At 46.4% G+C, this 18,950-nt stretch overlaps 1 protein-coding gene and 1 non-coding gene across 2 annotated transcripts in view; both read left to right on the top strand.

Annotated features, from left to right (window-relative positions):
- LOC126210534 (UDP-glucosyltransferase 2-like) overlaps positions 1–18,950 on the top strand; it is a 706,192-nt gene that overhangs the window by 662,124 nt on the left and 25,118 nt on the right. The window lies entirely within an intron of this gene.
- Trnak-uuu (transfer RNA lysine (anticodon UUU)) lies at positions 18,825–18,898 on the top strand. The gene has a single exon. It is a non-coding gene; the product is annotated as a tRNA-Lys (tRNA).

Raw genomic sequence — 18,950 nt, 5'->3', positions numbered from 1 at the left:
GTCTTCCGCTCACGCCCCAACATCGTGCAGCCCGCCTCCAGTGGTGTCGCGACAGGCGTGAATGGAGGGACGAATGGAGACGTGTCGTCTTCAGCGATGAGAGTCGCTTCTGCCTTGGTGCCAATGATGGTCGTATGCGTGTTTGGCGCCGTGCAGGTGAGCGCCACAATCGGGACTGCATACGACCGAGGCACACAGGGCCAACACCCGGCATCATGGTGTGGGGAGCGATCTCCTACACTGGCCGTACACCACTGGTGATCGTCGAGGGGACACTGAATAGTGCACGGTACATCCAAACCGTCATCGAACCCATCGTTCTACCATTCCTAGACCGGCAAGGGAACTTGCTGTTCCAACAGAACAATGCACGTCCGCATGTATCCCGTGCCACCCAACGTGCTCTAGAAGGTGTAAGTCAACTACCCTGGCCAGCAAGATCTCCGGATCTGTCCCCCATTGAGCATGTTTGGGACTGGATGAAGCGTCGTCTCACGCGGTCTGCACGTCCAGCACGAACGCTGGTCCAACTGAGGCGCCAGGTGGAAATGGCATGGCAAGCCGTTCCACAGGACTACATCCAGCATCTCTACGATCGTCTCCATGGGAGAATAGCAGCCTGCATTGCTGCGAAAGGTGGATATACACTGTACTAGTGCCGACATTGTGCATGCTCTGTTGCCTGTGTCTATGTGCCTGTGGTTCTGTCAGTGTGATCATGTGATGTATCTGACCCCAGGAATGTGTCAATAAAGTTTCCCCTTCCTGGGACAATGAATTCACGGTGTTCTTATTTCAATTTCCAGGAGTGTAGTTAATTGCATCGCATGGCGGCTAAATTTCAGCCGTAGAAACACTCGGTGTTGCTCACAGGAAAACCTCCCAACAGCGAACCACCGAACCGAACCACCACAACATAAATGGACGTGGTCTGGGTAGTTGAAACCACTACTCATCTTTGACGCTCCTAACAGCGAACCACCGAACCGAACCACCACAACATAAATGGATGTGGCCTGGGTAGTTGAAACCACTACTCAACTTTGACGCTCCTAACAGCGACCCACCGAACCGAACCACTACAACATAAATGGACGTGGCCTGGGTAGTTGAAACCACTACTCAACTTTGACGCTCCTAACAGCGAACCACCGAACCGAACCACCACAACATAAATGGACGTGGCCTGGGTAGTTGAAACCACTACTTAACTTTGACGTCCTGGGTCGATGAACCACGAAGCTCGTAGCGATCGGACAGCTCCACTCACGCTCCGACACTGTGCAGGGACCGCCAGCGGACCCAGCCGACTGCACCGCGCGGAGATAACTTCCCTCGTCCGCAACAACCGACCGACCGACTGCCAGTACGCCAACAACATTTAAAACGAATTGTAAGTGAAAATGACACAAACTACACACACATTTTTACAAACACCTGGACGAAGACTTAAGCGACACACAGCAGTAACTAAACACGCCGAAGACAAATTGGGGGTCGATGCACAGACACACAGCTGACTCATGATGGATCGGCGAGTCAAAATGCGTCGTCCGGTAGGACGACCGATCGACGATCCACCAAGACCGTGGCCCGGCTCAAGTGATGCGTGGCGACAATGGTCGGGCGGGCCACGTCAAAGCAGACCTCACTGCTGCTCCAACCCGACTGCACCAGTGCCGCGTTGCAACTCCCCGACTGGCAGGTCCGGGCTGCGCTCCAGACGCGTTCCAACTGACTGCCAGACCCTGACTCGCCACGGGAACTCCCTATCCGAACTCGCTTACGACAGACAACCACCGGGAAGTAATAGCAGTCAAGCAAAGATACTACGAGAGGGGATATATCGATAAGCGCTTCTAGCGCCGGTCACGGCCAGGCGAAGCAGCAACTCAGTGACAGTAGTAACTTAAATCAACGTAGTGAGGTGGAAGTACGTTAAAAACAGGGTGTAAAATACATGATGGCGGGAACACGAGCCACGCACGGCTCACTAAGGATAATACTGTCTAGCTCCAAACATGTAGAACCATCATCATAGAATGATTGTCTCTTTTTATTGTAGGACCTGAAGGAGTTCCTGGACTCGGCAAAAGACGGGGCCATCTTCATGAGCCTGGGCACCAACATCCGGAGCGACAAGCTGGACGAAGCCAGCAGGCGCGCCTTCCTGGAGGCCTTTGCCACGCTGCCCCACAAGGTGCTCTGGAAGTGGGAGTCCGACTCCCTGCCTGGTCAGCCGCCCAACGTCAAGATCATCAAGTGGGCTCCCCAGAACGATATCTTGGGCAAGTGCACTTTACACTCCACTTTCTATAGTTTTGTCATTTTATCAGGGCAAGTCATTTACCCTGGGTGCCCAAAAGTCGTAGGACAGCAACTTTCAAAATTGCAGCGCGTCAGCAGTCGTTGGTTAATATATTAAAAAACTAGAAACCCGCCTCGACTGCGAAAAAAGCACCTAGTGTTTACCTAGGTTTCGGCGTAGATAACTACACCTTCTTCAGAACAATAAAACCCACAAGTGCCTAAGAAGACCTTTGTCAATGATTAAAAGAACACCATGGCTATACATTTATAAACGAAAAAAGGGAAACACAAACAGTACATATGTACAAAGCCTAAACCGTTACTTAACTTAATGGTGTAACCTCCACCTCACACCGGCTTATGTTCGATGGGCCACGACCCGCCATACACTGCAGCTACAAATGGTCTCTCACTTACACGCTCGACCCGCTACCTGTGCACATGCGCAAGACAAGGGAAGTTACTTGAATGCGCATGCGCATACTAATACGTGAAAGTTTATACATGGGTCGTGGCTAAATAGCCCTTATATTCCCAACTATGGATCAACGTATTTCAAATATAGAATGGATAGAATGAGTGATGAGCTACATAGGAGATGAAGCTTAAAAATAACCGCACACGGTTGCTTATGTTAGGAAAGAAACATATATGAAGCTATCTATGACAGCAGATAAAGATATAGGGATAAAACGTGACGTGTTCAACGGGCTAAAATCACCTTCATCGTAAAAGAAATGACGAAAAAAGAAAAGATGAACAGCTTCACCAACCGCGCTCGCCAATCAGCGCACGCATGTGAAAATCCCCAGATCATCAGATTTCTTCACACCTTTTCATCATTTCTTTTACGCCGAAACCTACGTAAACACTAGGTGCTTTTTTCGCAGTCGAGGTGAGTTTCTAGTTTTTTAATATCATAGGACAGCATTTCATGTGGTGTCGGTTGCCGGCCGCTGAACCCTATGAGGTCCACTGTCTTGTACAGTCTTGGAGAAAATGGGTTCCTGAGCCTCCAGGTTCATAACGTTGCCTTGACAAACTGCCTATTGGCTTCTGTCTCGGGTTCTTCGGCCGATGTTCATCTAATGATTTTACTGACGTTTCGCAAGCACGAGTGAGACCGACCAAGTAATAAAATTCGCCGACACGGAAGTTCTGGCTGTAAAGAAGCACTATCACACCCGATTGTTCAGAGAAGCTGTAGTAATACAAAAACACGGGAACAGCTTCAACAAGAAAGAGGAAAGCCTTAAGGTAAACGGATCCTGGCTTCCCGTACTGCAGCGAACGACCGTCGCAGGTAGCAAGAGGAGAACCGCACCGGAAATGACCGAGGAGAAGCCCTCGGACATTGGCGCGCCAGCTACATATAGACAGCGGCCACGAGTTCGGCTCCAATTCACCACCGGCAGTGGAGGGTGAAGCTTTGACAATGCCAGTCACTCATGCTGGCGAAACGTCAGTAAAATCATTAGATGAACGTCAGCCGAAGAACCCGAGACAGAAGCCAATAGGCAGTTTGTTACAGGAGACCGTCGATAGCTGCTTACAAATCATCAGCGGTTACGCAGTTTCTATTCGTCAAACGCTTGTGATCGTCCTATATGGAGATTTAGGTATGTATCTCTGCGATGGCGAATATCAGCCCTAGACACTACTGACCTCATAAATTCCACTTGTTGTCTAATCTACAGTAGGTGGGTACATGGGTACAATGTAGGCATGTGGTACCAGCATTGCCAGAAGTTGGAAAGTAAGCCCACTGTGCGGATACCAAGCTAAGGGGCTAAAGTCATAGGTGTTGTGCTGTTTCAAAATGTGTCGAGTATGATGCTATACGCGGAATACGAAAACTGTTATACGTACAGACCGTGTAGTGGACATGACAGCATGCCACGAGTTAACCGACTTCGAACTTTGGGCAATGATCGGTGCAAGACGCTTGGTTCGCAGCATGTTAATTAGACAAGGAGAAGAATTTTAGCACTGTTTCCAGTGCCGGGGTCAGGTCGCAGTCTGGAATTGGAACCATAACACATTTGTGTTCCATAGGGTGTCCAGGAGAAATGATCAATATTCAGAGATACGATCGGAACGATCATTCGAAGCAAAAATTCTAGTGAACATCGGATCTAAAATCCATACCTTAAGAGTTATGAGCACTTCTTCATCTTCGATACTGTGAAACAAAATTTTCCACTGCAAGTTCTTTGAGGAACATTTTGAGAGGCGCTAATAAGGATGAAAACAAAAAACTGTCCAGTATACATGGGATCTATAGGGCATACCTTAACCCTAGCAATACCAAGACGTTTACCATAATGTGCGCATTACCAAGGATGGGAGAGGGGAGCAAGAAGAAGCAGTACTTTACCCCCACCCCCAAAAAAATTGGAGAACAGAATTCGTTAATTCTTGTTGAATTATATTAACAACATGCTTTTTAAAGAGGTACTGATGTGTAAGCAGGATCCACAAACTGAAAATAGCTTTCAACACACTCTTAGCAATATCAGTGCACGTTCAGTAATGCGTGTTACCTACTTTGTGACCACCAAAAAGAATTAATAACGCAAATTTCGTTCGTTTTTAAATAAATATTGATGTGGCCCTGAACCTCGAAATATTGAATACGGCGTTCACTGGGGAAAGTAATATATGCTGCAGTCTTCAATTTTTGAGTTAAGTTTAAAAGAAAAATTTTAAATATGTATAGAATCTACTAAAATAACTATATTAGTTGAAAGTGAATAAGGATTTAAAGATATATTAGGTGAAATGGAGAAAGTTGTGAGAAAATATTGTTGTCTTCAGTCCAAAGAGAGGTACGCTACTGCTCCCCACAATAGCTTACCCTGGGCAAACTTCTTCATCTTTGTATGGCTACTGCGACTTACACCCATTTGAAACCGCCTACTCTAGTCAGGCTTGTCAACCCTCTACAGTATCAACACCCACGTTTCCTGATTTCGTAATTCTTTGATGTCTCAGGCATGTTCTACCAATCAATACCTTCACTTACTCAATTTGTGCCATAGATTTCATTTCCCTCCTGTTTGATTCAGTACCTCCATATTAATTATTCGATCTACCCATTCCTTCGTACCATTACATATAAATAACTTCCATTTTTTTCTTGTCTGAACTGTTTATTGTCCACGTTGCACTTGCGTATAATGCTATCATGCAAATACCTTCAGAAAACTTCCTAACATTTAAATTTATGTTAAATATTAAGAAATGCTTTTCTTGCTATTGCCAGTCTGCATTTTATATCCTCTACACTTCGGTCACTATCCGTTATTTTGCTGACAAAACAGAATTTTTTTTTTAGTTTCTCATTTATTAATCTAAATTCCCTCAACATCGCCTGAGTTAATTCGATTACGTTCTATTGGTCTTGTTTTACTTTTGTTGAAATATATCTTATAACCACTTTTTAAGACCCTAACCATTCCGTTAAATCGCTCTTGCCCGTCGCATTTTAGCCTCTCGCTCCTGTTATAGCCTCACTCCAACCTACACACATAAACAGGCCGTTAATCTTTGGTTTGCAAAGATAATAGCACTGTTTTCCGAGCTCTCTAGAAGATATTGACAAATATAGATTATTTATTAACAGTTCGGCTCTAAATTCTCTTCTCTGACGTGAAACACGTCTCGGCAAGGCAGCTGACGACAGATAAGTTCCGCGTGGTTGCAACAGCCTTGCTGAGCGGCCGTTTGTACAGAGAACGGCGGCTGCCTTTGCTCTCCACCCGGGGCTTCGTGGTGGCACGTCGTGCACCTGTCATCGAGCATTCTTAGTGGGTCTGGTGTAAATCTTCCAGGCTTGTTAATATTGAAACTTGCTAACCGAGCTTCCTTTGTGTTCGTCGAAGAAGCGGATTTTCCGCTTCCCACACGTTCACCATGTCTTCTGAATCTCCCAGGATAAATAGATGTAGGCGCCCCGGTGGTCCCGGTCGCCTATGGTGGACTGGATGGCCGAGCGGTGACCTCTCCAGTTGTCAGGATGCTAGGAAGTGGCTGTAGAAGCGTCAGAAACGCCAAAGAAACATTATTAATTCATAACACCTTTATTCCTGCCGAGTACAATGTGGCTTGGTGATATCAACGACCTTCCCCGAGTCCTCGCTGACTCGTAGCGATGACACCAGATCCGGGCCGCACAGTCTTGCTAGCGCAGCGCCGGGTGCTGTGACGTAGCGGAGGAATGCCCTCACTTCGGCCGCACGTGGCTGGCGGCGCCCGGCTGAGCGGCCGGCTCGGCTGCAGACAGCAAGTGGCTCCGGGTTTGAGTCCCGACGCTGTCGGCACGAGAGGCGTTCTCGTAGTGCGTACTCTATCCCACCCCGTCTTCTTCCCTGCTCCTCCTCGTGGCTCGTCCGCGGTGGACGGGCGGAACGGGCTGCAGTCCCCCAGCCTTGTCGGCTCACCCGGTTGTGACGGCGGATGCACAGGGCCTAGGCCCCTCACGATCTCGACGAGGGCAGCAGAGAGGACCAGAGCTGGTACTGTCCCCTCACGTCTGCTGCTGGATGGGCCGCCCTTACTGCAACATCTCCTTAATAAAGATTAACATGGCGATCACCGAGCCGAGCGCTACGCAGCGACCCAGTACACATCTCACTGCAAGTCTGACTGCGAGTGCGAGTGCCTTGTTGCTGTCAAAGCTGGCGTCATGCTCGTTTGTAATGACCGCATTCGTTCCACTTATACTGCTGATTCATTTGTCGTACTCGCCCCTTAGGTGTTCTTGCGACAGAGTTACGTGTTGTTGCGGCAGACTTACGCGAAGTTGTGAAATGCAGTACAGCTGACGCCATACCTCTGTCTTGCACTCTACAGAAGTCTCCATCTAACACAAACCCGCGTGCTAAGCAATTCTCTCTCGCCTGTTGTGCGTAACCAGGCCATTGCTCCTGCATGACGACACATTCCGATACATGTGCAAACCTCTTACATCTTGGCTAACCTCCTGCCTCTGGCTCTCGGCATAGACAACGAAACTTTCTCAATATTCCACGTTTCCAACTCTTTACTGTTCCGGGACATTACATACATAAAGGTTCTCACTTGCAAGAGTGCTCTTCATCTTCAGCGCACTTCCTTGGAAATCCACGATCGGTTATGTGATAACTTTGGTATTTCAGGAGATCACGCAGAATTCACGCAGATTGATAGCGAAGGGCAGTGTGTGTTTGTAAAATTGCATAATGCTGTTTTGCTAGAAAAAAGATTTTAATGAAAACTGAGGGACAGTTTGAATTTCGCCGTTGTCATCATTCTATTAGCATGGTTGACATATGTAATGCAAACAGTGAACTGAAAACAGACTTTTAAATCTCCCACCAGAACTGGGAGCCGGCCGCTGTGGCCGAGCGGTTCTAGGCGCTTCAGTCCGGAACCACGCGGCTGCTGCGGTCGCAGGTTCGAATCCTGCCTCGGGGATGGATGTGTGTGATGTCCTTATGTTAGTTAGACTTATGTAGCTCCAAGTCTAGGGGACTGATGACCTCAGATGTTAAGTCCCATAGTGCTTAGAGCCATTTGATCCATTTTGAACCAGAACTAGGAAACAATGATTTAGTGAAGGTTCTTTCAAAATACGGCCAGATTAAAAAATGAATTAGGAAGATGGTCCAGCAGGCACACGATTCAGTGTTATAATGGCATAAGATCAGTGCAGATGTTTATAAAACTTAACGTTCCCTCCCGTAGTACTGTATCTGAATGTAAGGCACATCTTGTCTTCTCAGGGCAGATCTCTACATCTCACTTGCGTAATGAAGCAGGGGACCTTCGCGAATTTGTCCACGGTAAGTATTTTTTTTTTTTTTTTTTTTTTGGAATAATCTTCAACAGCGTGCCAGACATTAACTACACACATCAAAAAAGTTTTGCATCACCCGCATTCCCAGAACTTCTGAAGATGGACGTTGACTGTGGATGTTATATCACAGACACAGTCCCTTTGACTGTTCAGATATATAAACAACCATGCATGAGCAGCGCCTATTAGACGGAGGGATTCGACAGCCTATCAGTTCCAATCATTCCATCAGGGAGGAGGTACATGGCTCGTGTTGTCTGTAGTTCAACCACGCCTAGACGGTCAATACCACGGTTCAATTGCGTCTGCATTGTTACTTTGAGCCAGGAAGGGCTCTTAACAAGGGAAGTGTCATGGCGTCTCGGAGTGAACCAAAGCGATGTTGTTTGGAAATGGTGGAGGTACAGAGAGACAGGAACTATCGATGATATGCCTCGCTCAGGCCGCCCAAGGGCTACTACAGCAATGGATGACTGCTACCTACGGATTATGGCTTGGAGGAACTGTGATAGCAGCGCCACCATGTTGAATGATGGTTTTCGTGCAGCCACAGGACGTCGTGTTACGGCTCAAACTGTGCATGATGCGCAACTTCACTCCCAACGTCCATGGCGAGGTCCATCTTTGCAACCACGACACCATGCAGTGCGGTACAGAGAGACCCAACAACATGCCAAATTGACCGCTCAGGATTGGCATCACGTTCTCTTCACCGATTGTCGCATATGCCTTCAACCAGACAATCGTCCGAGACGTGTTTGAAGGCAACCCTGTCAGGTTGAACGCCTTTGACACAGTGTCCAGCGAGTGCAGCAAGGTGGAGGTTCCCAGCTGTTTTGGGGTCGCATTATGTGGGGCCAACGTACGCCGCTGATGGTCTAGGAAGGCGCCAGAATGGCTGTACAATACATGAATGCCATCCTCCGACCGATAGTTCAACCATATCGGCAGCAAATTGGCGAGGTATTTGTTTTCATGGACGACAATTCGCGCCCCCATCGTGCACATCTTCTGAATGACTTCCTTCAGGATAACGACATCGCTCGACTAGAGTGGCCAGCATATTCTCCAGACATGAACCGTATCGATCATGCCTGGGATAGATTGTTTCCGGCGACCAGGCTATTTCGTTTCTCGATGTGTTAGCCATGAGACAGACCGATGGCAGTCTAAAACATAAAGTGTTTCGGAAGAGCACACATACTGATAGCAACTTACATAAGAACTCCACTCATCACCCACAACAAAAAAGAGGTGTAATCAAAAGTTTAGTGGACAGGGCAAAACGGATTAGTTGGCCGGAACATCTGGATACGGAACTGAATCATCTGAAACAGGCCTTCGAAAAGAATGGGTACTCAAACAAAGAAATTAATAGAGTTTTAAGACCTAATTACAGCAGGCCAAAGGACAAGGATGGTACACAGCAATGGAAGAACACGGTGTCTTTACCTTTCATTAGTAAGGTTACAGATCGAATGGGCAAAATTTTGCTGAAACATAAAGTGAAACCGGTATTCAAACCTACCAGAAAAATAGGACAAGTACTTCGTTCTGTTAAAGATAGAAGGCCACCATTATCATCTAGCGGTGTGTATAAAATTCCGTGTGGTTGTGGCTAGGTCTATATTGGTACTACGAAAAGAAGTGTGAATACGAGGGTAAAGGAGCGAAAAGTCTTTGCCGACTGGGAAAAATAGATAAATCGGCCGTTGCGGAACACGCACTTCAGTCCGGTGACCATGTAGTTAAGTTTTCTGAAACTACAGTTTTAAGTGCTACCACGAACTATTATCCACGACTGTATTGGGAGGCTATTGAAATTTATAAACATCAAGATAATTTTAATAGAAAAGAAGAGGCCTTGAAATTAAGCGAGATATAGACAGTGGCGTTACAGAATCGATAAGTGATTTTTATCTATGACGGACTATTATCGATAGTTACATTTTATCCTTAACTAGTTTTCTCTCTGCTACTATGTGCAAGGTAGACCACGCCCACTTTCCTCAGTATTTAGGCCGCTCTCCGACGCCCGACTCGTCAGTCAGCAGGACTCAGCAGGACCAGCCATACCTCTGAGGATGTCCAACGTAGTATTGGACAAAACGTTAGGAATAGAAGAATTCCATGGACCAAGGCCATATAACCCGGAAGAATTATCAACAACAGTACCATCCGGTCATGAAAGCCTTCATTGTATGATTAGTGCCTTGATGAACTTGTGGTTAGTGTGCCACGACGAATACAGGCATGCATCAATGTAAGAGGACGTGCTACTGGGTATTGGATGGTTGGTTGGTTGGTTTGGGGAAGGAGACCAGACAGTGAGGTCATCGGTCTCATCGGATTAGGGAAGGATGGTGAAGGAAGTCGGCCGTGCCTTTTCAAAGGAACCATCCCGGCATTTGCCTGGAGCGATTTAGGGAAATCACGGAAAACCTAAATCAGGATGGCCGGACGGGGGATTGAACCGTCGTCCTCCCGAATGCGAGTCCAGTGTCTACCCACTGCGCCACCTCGCTCGGTATTGGGTATTAGATGTATCGGTGTGTACAGCAATCTGGACCACCACCTCTGAAGCTCTCGCTGTATGGTGGTGCAACATGCGATGTGTTTTTTCTATGAGCAATAAAAAGGGCGGAAATGATGTTTATGTTGATCTCTATTCCAATTTTCGGTACAGGTTCCGTTACTCTCGCAAACGAGGTGACGCAAAACATTTTTGAATGTGTGTATAAGATGTGAGACATGCTGTTAATGTACAGGATAATAGTGAAGCCACCCAAATGGAATGTACAGAACAACAGCTGATCTCATTTGAGGACTACATTCCTTTCATTAAAGAAACAAGAAAAGCATCATTAGATGAACAGAAAGATAGCGATGTAGGCGGGAGGAGTACTAAATTTAAAGGTGCAACTACTACGCAAAGGTACAGAACAGAAGTTGTTGACCTGGAGATTTATCGAAAAGGTAGTACCCCCGAAACGATAGTGGAGAATCATTTCATTCCAAACGAACCTCAGAACAACAAAAAGCGGCCACTCGAAAAGGAAAGTTCGAAGTCAGTTCAAATGGTTCAAATGGCTCTGAGCACTATGCGACTTAACTTCTGCGGTCATCAGTCGCCTAGAACTTAGAACTAATTAAACCTAACTAACCTAAGGACATCACACACATCCATGCCCGGGGCAGGATTCGAACCTGCGACCGTAGCGGTCGCTCGGCTCCAGACTGTAGCGCCCAGAACCGGCGGCCACTCCGGCCGGCTCGAAGTCAGAACAAGACGGTGGGAAACCATTACAAACACCAAGAAAGCAAAATTCCGGCAAAGCAATGAACCTATTGACCGAATTCGATACGGAACAGAAAATCAAGTGGAAGCTGTGGGGCATCAGACACATCACCCATATATAACAGATCACCTGAGCCTAACCCCACAAGGAAGTAAACAATATTTGATAGACGAACGAACACAACAGAGTACAGTGCGCCAACGGTTGACTGAGACTTCGACAGCTGTAAATGAAAATGAAAACATCAAGCAAGGAAGCAAAACGAAACACTCTTTGAAATACAGGGTGATTCAAAAAGAATACCACAACTTTAAAAATGTGTATTTAATGAAAGAAACATAATATAACCTTCTGTTATACATCATTACAAAGAGTATTTAAAAAGGTTCCTATCACTCAAAAACAAGTTCAGAGTTGTTCAATATGGCCCCCTCCAGACACTCGAGCAATATCAACCCGATACTCCAACTCGTTCCACACTCTCTGTAGCATATCAGGCGTAACAGTTTGGATAGCTGCTGTTATTTCTCGTTTCAAATCATCAATGGTGGCTGGGAGAGGTGGCCGAAACACCATATCCTTAACATACCCCCATAAGAAAAAATCGCAGGGGGTAAGATCAGGGCTTCTTGGAGGCCAGTGATGAAGTGCTCTGTCACGGGCTGCCTGGCGGCCGATCCATCGCCTCGGGTAGTTGACGTTCAGGTAGTTACGGACAGATAAGTGCCAATGTGGTGGCGCTCCATCCTGCTGAAATATGAATTGTTGTGCTTCTTGTTCGAGCTGAGGGAACAGCCAACAAATGCTTGCTAGATGCGTGCTACATTTTCATCACTCGTTCTCGGCCGTCCAGAACTTTTCCCTTTGCACAAACACCCATCCTCTGTAAACTGTTTATACCAACGTTTAATACACCACCTATCAGGAGGTTTAACACCATACTTCGTTCGAAATGCACGCTGAACAACTGTCGTCGATTCACTTCTGCCGTACTCAATAACACAAAAAGCTTTCTGTTGAGCGGTCGCCATCTTAGCATCAACTGACGCTGACGCCTAGTCAACAGCGCCTCAAGCGAACAAATGTACAACTAAATGAAACTTTATAGCTCCCTTAATTCGCCGACAGATAGTGCTTAGCTCTGCCTTTTGTCGTTGCAGAGATTTAAATTCCTAATGTTGTGGTATTCTTTTTGAATCACCCTGCATACTGTCACTGTCACTGACCAACTAGCTGAGCGCACTGCTAACGACACAGAGAAAATCACGGGGAATCATAAGTCGCTCAAACACAAAAGTGGAGCAAAACAGTCAAAGATTGAGGTCAAACCAAATTTAACAGTGGTACGCCATAAAATGAGGAATGAGGAAGAGGAGCAGGAAGAACAACACAAAAACGCAGGAAAGATTGATTGCGAACAAACAGAACAAAGTAATAACACATATGAAGAGGTTAGAAAATATTAACTATTAGCTGCGTGGAAAGTGGAAAAGTGTTTACGTTTGTAACGTGAAATATTTGCGGGATTAGAAACGAAAAAATATGAACATTTTGGGGAAATTTCTTTGAAAAAATGAATTTGATATTGCCTTCTTGCAAAAAGTCGTCTGCACAGAGGCAGATTTCTTTCAGACATATACAGTGATTAGCCAGAACATTATGACCACCGCCAGACCATCGGTATAAATCCGTTCACGCGATAGCGGTGCCCCGTGGCGAGGAATGACTGCTAGTCACACACATGCACGGTGCATGTACACTACTGGCCATTAAAATTGCTACAACACGAAGATGACGTGCTACAGACGCGAAATTTAACCGACAGGTAGAAGATGCTGTGATATGCAAATGATTAGCTTTTCAGAGCATTCACACAAGGTTGTCGCCGGTGGCGACACCTACAACGTGCTGACATGAGCAAAGTTTCCAACCGATTTCTCATACACAAACAGCAGTTGACCGGCGTTGCCTGGTGAAACGTTGTTGTGATACCTCGTATAAGGAGGAGAAATGCGTACCATCACGTTTCCGACTGTGATAAATGTCGGATTGTAGCCTATCACGATTGCGGTTTATCGTATCGCGACATTGCTGCTCGCGTTGGTCGAGTTCCAATGATTGTTAGCAGAATATGGAATCGGTGGGTTCAGGAGGGTAATATGGAACGCCGTGCTGGATCCCAAAGGCCTCGTATCACTAGCAGTCGAGATGACAGGCATCATATCCGCATGGCTGTAACGGATCGTGCAGCCACGTCTCGATCCCTGAGTCAACAGATGGGGACGTTTGCAAGACAACAACCATCTACACGAACAGTTCGACGACGTTTGCAGCAGTACGTACTATCAGCTCGGAGACCATGGCTGAGGTTACCCTTGACGCTGCGTCAGAGACAGGAGCGCCTGCGATGGTGTACTCAACGACCAACCTGGGTGCACGAATGGCTAAACGTCATTTTTTCGAATGAATCCAGGTTCTGTTTACATCATCATGATGGTCTCATCCGTGTTTGGAGACATCGCGGTGAATGCTCATTGGAAGCGTGTATGCTTCATAGCCATACTGGCGTATCGCCAGGCGTGATGGTATAGGGTGCCATTGGTTACACGTTTCGGTCACCTCTTGTTCTCATTGACGGCACTTTGAATAGTGGACGTTACATTTCAGATGTGTTACGACCCCTGGCTCTACCCTTCATTCGATCCCTGGGAAACATTTGAGCAGGATAATGCACGACCGCATGTTGCAGGTCCTGTACGGGCCTTTGTGGATACAGAAAATGTTTGACTGCTGCCCTGGCCACCACATCATCCTGATCTCTCACTAATTGAAAACGTCTGGTCAATGGTGGCCGAAGAATTGGCTCGTTACAATATGCCAGTCACTACTCTTGAACTGTGCTATCACAATACGCCAGGCACTACTCTTGATGAACTGTGGTATCATGTTGAAATTGCAAGGGCAGCTGTACCTGTACACGTCATCCAAGCTCTGTTTGACTCAATGCCCAGGAGTATCAAGGCCGTTATTACGGCCAGAGGTGGTTGGTCTGGATACTGATTTCTCAGGATCTATGCACTCAAATTGCGTGAAAATGTAATCACATGTCAGTTCTAGTATAATATATTTGTCCAATGAATACCCGTTTATCATCTTCCTTTCTTCTTGGTGTAGCAATTTTAATGGCCAGTAGTTTATTAGTGACCATAATGTCGTTGTGGCTTCTATGTCAGTGGAAGTTGCAACAGAAAACCATGAAACAGCGTAGGGTTGTCTTGTTGGGAAAGCAAATAAAAGTGTCATTAATGAATATCTTCATAGTCAGCTCCAAGCATTCACCGCGGGACACAAAGATATTGAGAATCTTTGAAAGCAATATTTTATCTGCAGATTCTAAAAATAAACCCAAAAAATTTTGGTCGTACGTAAAATAATTCAATAATCCGCCACGCTCTGGAACAGGGGGAGGGAGCGCTAACACCCAAATTTGACATTGCGCACAGATAGTGACTTAGTAGTTATCTAACCCTATGTAGATAATAGAAAGAATACCTCAAACAGAACCTGCAGCGTCTTCTAAAAGGCCAGCCCGGTGCCAGGGGCATGCTCACTGGGATTAGCACGGCCACATAGTAGGTTTATATGCAATAACTGGCACGCCTGTAACGCTGCAGGAAGTAGCCCCTAGATTAGTTAATTAAGTCTAGACACTAGATCTTACCCATTAAGTAACTAACTTATAATTTCCTGTAGCAAGTAAGCTTACTAATACTAGAAATAGAAGAATAAATGCTGCTAATACTAACAAATGTAATGTAGATTGAAGACCCACTAATGTATAAGGTGGTGGGTTATGATGTAAGAAACAATTGGATAGAATAAAAATTTTTTTTAAAAAAAAAGAAAAATAATTCAATACCTTCTCTTGCTGACAGTACGGGTAATGAAACTGATGATAAACAGAAGGCCGAAATTCTAAACCTAGCTTTCAAAAACTCGTTTACGATAAAGGACTGCAGCACCGTTCCTCCTTTCAATTATGGAACAAACGCAAGGATGGCTGACATAGTGTTTAGTGTATCTGGGATTGTAAAACAGTTAAAATCCATAGACGCAAGGAGGGCATCTGGCCCAGAGGGTATCCCCGTAAGATTTTATGTTGACTATGCTACAAATATAGCACCATTCCTATCCATCATCTATCAGAGATCATTGGAACAGAGGAAAGTTCCACGGGACTGCAAGAAGGCCCAGGTCATAGCAAGGTTCAAAATGGCTCTGAGCACTATGCGACTTAACAGCTGTGGTCATCAGTCCCCTAGAACTTAGAACTACTTAAACCTAACCAACCTAAGGACATCACACACATCCATGCCCGAGGCAGGATTCGAACCTGCGACCGTAGCAGTCGCACGGTTCCAGACTGCGCGCCTAGAACCGCGAGACCACCGCGGCCGGCTCATAGCAAGGGTAGAAAATCGGATGCACATAATCACCGGCCAATTTCACTGACATCAATTTGTTGCAAAATTATGGAACATATTTTGTGTTCAGACATAATGACCTTTCTAGACTCTGAGAAGCTCATCTGTAGAAACCAGCACGGTTTTAGGAAACAGCGGTCATGCGAGACACAGCTGGCCCTCTTTGTGCATGATATAAAACATGCTCTAGATACCGGCTCCCAGTTCGATGCCATATTTCTCGACTTTCGAAAGGCGTTCGACTCAGTTCCGCACTCTCGCTTGCTCCGAAAAGCGCGCCTACGGTCTATCCGATGACATATGCAGTTGGATAGAAAGTTTTCTAACAGACAGGGATCAGTACGTCGTCATTAACTGAGTAACTTCAACAGAAACAAGCGTAACTTCAGGTGTGCCCCAGTTGTTGTTGTGGTCTTCAGTCCTGAGACTGGTTTGATGCAGGTCTCCATGCTACTCTATCCTGTGCAAGCTTCTTCATCTCCCAGTACCTACTGCAACCTACATCCTTCTGAATCTGCTTAGTGTATTCATCTCTTGGTCTCCCTCTACGATTTTTACCCTCCACGCTGCCCTCCAATGCTAAATTTGTGATCCCTTGATGCCTCAAAACATGTCCTACCAACCGATCCCTTCTTCTAGTCAAGTTGTGCCACAAACTTCTCTTCTCCCCAATCCTATTCAATACCTCCTCATTAGTTACGTGATCTACCCACCTTATCTTCAGCATTCTTCTGTAGCACCACATTTCGAAAGCTTCTATTCTCTTCTTGTCCAAACTATTTATCGTCCATGTTTCACTTCCATACATGGCTACACTCCATACAAATACTTTCAGAAATAAATGATGACTAACTGACAACCTCAGCTGCTGATAGGTGTTGTTGTTATACCTCCATGTGGACAGCTGAAAATGTGTGCCCCGACCGGGACTCGAACCCGGGATCTCCTGCTTACATGGCAGACGCTCTATCCATCTGAGCCACCGAGGACACAGATGAATAGCGCGACTGCAGGGACTTATCCCTTGCACGCTTCCCGTGAGACTCACATTCCCAACTGTCCACAATTCTACATATGTATTGTACCTTTATAGACATTTGCCCACCCACTCATTACTCGCGCACGCGCTGGCGATTCCCGTAAGAGTTAGGGCAACCTGTGCGCATTCGCACAGACAAAGGTCAATGGCTGGGTAGCCTTTAACTATATATACAAAGACAGTAACTTGTTCTCGAAAGAACAGTTATTGTTGATGACCGTGCAGCTTTTCTCTGAAATAAATGATGGCTAACTGACAACCTCAGCTGCTGATAGGTGTTGTTGTTATACCTCCATGTGGACAGCTGAAAATGTGTGCCCCGACCGGGACACGAACCCGGGATCTCCTGCTTACATGGCAGACGCTCTATCCATCTGAGCCACCGAGGACACAGATGAATAGCGCGACTGCAGGGACTTATCCCTTGCACGCTTCCCGTGAGACTCACATTCCCAACTGTCCACAATTCTACATATGTATTGTACCTTTATAGACATTTGCCCACCCACTCATTACTCGCGCACGCGCTGGCGATTCCCGTAAGAGTTAGGGCAACCTGTGCGCATTCGCACAGACAAAGGTCAATGGCTGGGTAGCCTTTAACTATATATACAAAGACAGTAACTTGTTCTCGAAAGAACAGTTATTGTTGATGACCGTGCAGCTTTTCTCTGAAATAAATGATGACTAACTGACAACCTCAGCTGCTGATAGGTGTTGTTGTTATACCTCCATGTGGACAGCTGAAAATGTGTGCCCCGACCGGGGCTACCCAGCCATTGACCTTTGTCTGTGCGAATGCGCACAGGTTGCCCTAACTCTTACGGGAATCGCCAGCGCGTGCGCGAGTAATGAGTGGGTGGGCAAATGTCTATAAAGGTACAATACATATGTAGAATTGTGGACAGTTGGGAATGTGAGTCTCACGGGAAGCGTGCAAGGGATAAGTCCCTGCAGTCGCGCTATTCATCTGTGTCCTCGGTGGCTCAGATGGATAGAGCGTCTGCCATGTAAGCAGGAGATCCCGGGTTCGTGTCCTGGTCGGGGCACACATTTTCAGCTGTCCACATGGAGGTATAACAACAACACCTATCAGCAGCTGAGGTTGTCAGTTAGTCATCATTTATTTCAGAGAAAAGCTGCACGGTCATCAACAATAACTGTTCTTTCGAGAACAAGTTACTGTCTTTGTATATATAGTTAAAGGCTACCCAGCCATTGACCTTTGTCTGTGAGAATGCGCACAGGTTGCCCTAACTCTTACGGGAATCGCCAGCGCGTGCGCGAGTAATGAGTGGGTGGGCAAATGTCTATAAAGGTACAATACATATGTAGAATTGTGGACAGTTGGGAATGTGAGTCTCACGGGAAGCGTGCAAGGGATAAGTCCCTGCAGTCGCGCTATTCATCTGTGTCCTCGGTGGCTCAGATGGATAGAGCGTCTGCCATGTAAGCAGGAGATCCCGGGTTCGAGTCCCAGTCGGGGCACACATTTTCAGCTGTCCACATGGAGGTATAACAACAACACCTATCAGCAGCTGAGGTTGTCAGTTAGTCATCATTTATTTCAGAGAAAAGCTGCACGGTCATCAACAATAACTGTTCTTTCGAGAACAAGTTACTGTCTTTGTATATATAGTTAAAGGCTACCCAGCCATTGACCTTTGTCTGTGCGAATGCGCACAGGTTGCCCTAACTCTTACGGGAATCGCCAGCGCGTGCGCGAGTAATGAGTGGGTGGGCAAATGTCTATAAAGGTACAATACATAAGTAGAATTGTGGACAGTTGGGAATGTGAGTCTCACGGGAAGCGTGCAAGGGATAAGTCCCTGCAGTCGCGCTATTCATCTGTGTCCTCGGTGGCTCAGATGGATAGAGCGTCTGCCATTTAAGCAGGAGATCCCGGGTTCGAGTCCCGGTCGGGGCACACATTTTCAGCTGTCCACATGGAGGTATAACAACAACACCTATCAGCAGCT

Source organism: Schistocerca nitens, chromosome 10 (genome assembly GCF_023898315.1).
Source record: "Schistocerca nitens isolate TAMUIC-IGC-003100 chromosome 10, iqSchNite1.1, whole genome shotgun sequence".
In the NCBI taxonomy this organism is placed as follows: Eukaryota; Metazoa; Arthropoda; class Insecta; order Orthoptera; family Acrididae; genus Schistocerca; species Schistocerca nitens.
Note: the sequence above shows the minus strand (reverse complement) of the source record. Positions and strands in the feature narration are given on the sequence as shown.